This window comes from Alexandromys fortis, unplaced genomic scaffold (genome assembly GCF_014885135.2).
Source record: "Alexandromys fortis isolate MF-2015 unplaced genomic scaffold, M_Fortis_MF-2015_v1.1 scaffold_282, whole genome shotgun sequence".
NCBI lineage: Eukaryota > Metazoa > Chordata > Mammalia > Rodentia > Cricetidae > Alexandromys > Alexandromys fortis.
Genome location: NW_026068199.1, coordinates 1,129,645 through 1,131,114, shown reverse-complemented (window position 1 = coordinate 1,131,114; position 1,470 = coordinate 1,129,645). Strand labels below are relative to the sequence as shown.

At 40.8% G+C, this 1,470-nt stretch overlaps 1 protein-coding gene across 1 annotated transcript in view; it reads left to right on the top strand.

The window, feature by feature from the left end:
* Znf331 (zinc finger protein 331) overlaps positions 1-1,470 on the top strand; it is a 34,839-nt gene that overhangs the window by 16,737 nt on the left and 16,632 nt on the right. Inside the window, exon 3 of the mRNA XM_050129797.1 lies at positions 848-1,165. The gene's annotated coding sequence lies outside the window, so the exon portion shown is untranslated. The remainder of the gene's footprint in view (positions 1-847; positions 1,166-1,470) is intronic.

Here is a 1,470-nt window from a genome sequence, read left to right as displayed (position 1 = left end):
CAGAAGAGGGCACCAGACCTCATTACAGATGGTTGTGAGCCACCATGTGGTTGCTAGGAATTGAACTCAGGACCTTTGGCAGAGCAGTCAGTGCTCTTAACCTCTGAGCCATCTCTCCAGCCCCCAGGATAGTGTTTTCTATTTCCATCCATTTGCACGCAAAATTCGAGAAGTCATTGTTTTTTTACCGCTGAGTAGTATTCTAATGTGTATATATTCCACACTTTCTTCATCCATTCTTCCATTGAAGGACATCTAGGTTGTTTCCAGGTTCTGGCTATTACAAATAATGCTGCTATGAACATAGTTGAACAAATGCCCCTGTCATTCTTTCACTGGTCCTAGAGACTATTTCTTTAGGATTCCAAAAGACCAGCTGAGGCATCCAGCCTTGTGGTCTGAACAATTAGTGGAAATTCAATATTCTTGAACTTTCCACTAATAGACAGCCATTGTTGGACTAGCTGGACCACAGCCTGGAATCTATGCTAATAAATACTAATGTGCATGGCTGTGTGATTTTATATATATAAATATATATTCTATATTTAATATATAGAATTTTACATATATATATTCTATCAGTTCTATTACTCTAGAGAACTCTTTTGAAGTAAGGTCACCTGTGGTCCAGGCAGCTGATACCCACAGAGGTCAGAAAAGTGCACTGAACCCAGGGACTAGAGTTAGACAGTTGTACGCTGCCATGTGGGTGCTGGGGATCAAACCTCAGTCCTCTGCAAGAGGAACATGTGTTCTTACTTATCCATCTCTCCACACCCTGAAATCTACTTTTAAGCTCCACAAAGGCCCTAATGTCTCATCTATATCCTCTTCTTTCCCCCAGCCAGCTGAAAAAGAAGCAGCTCAAAATAGAAGTTTCCAAATGTTAAGGTAAGTTGCCATTTGTTATTAAAGATCTCATTTCTATGAGGTAAACCTGTTTCCTTTCTCCCTTAATTGCAGTTAGCCCTGTAATTGCTCCCCCAAAGATGTGTTGGGGGCACACAGCATGCTCTCCACTGACCAGCCTTTGCCCAGTGCTATGCCCAGACTCATGTGGAGAACTGTCCAAGTCCTCCCTCAGGCTCTGCTTGTCTAAGAATCCAGTGGTGCAGGAAAAGGCCTCCTCGACATTAATTTTAGCACCAGTTCCTACATGAAGGTGAATTTGTGATTTTTTTTTGTAACTTAAAAGTTGTTGGTTTTTTATGTGTATATGTCTGTCTGTGTGTTTAAGCCACATGTCTGCATGGTTTCACAGAGGCCAGAAGAGAGATTGATCCCCAAGAGGCAAACACACAGGTAGTTGTGAGCCATCTGACATGGGTGCCTGGAATCCAATCTGAATCCTTCAAAAGAGCCAGAAATACTCTTAAACACTGAGCCATCTCTCCAGCCTGTAATTACTTTTTTTTAATGTAACTTTTTTAAAATCTTCTCTTTTTTAAAGATTTATTTATTTATTAA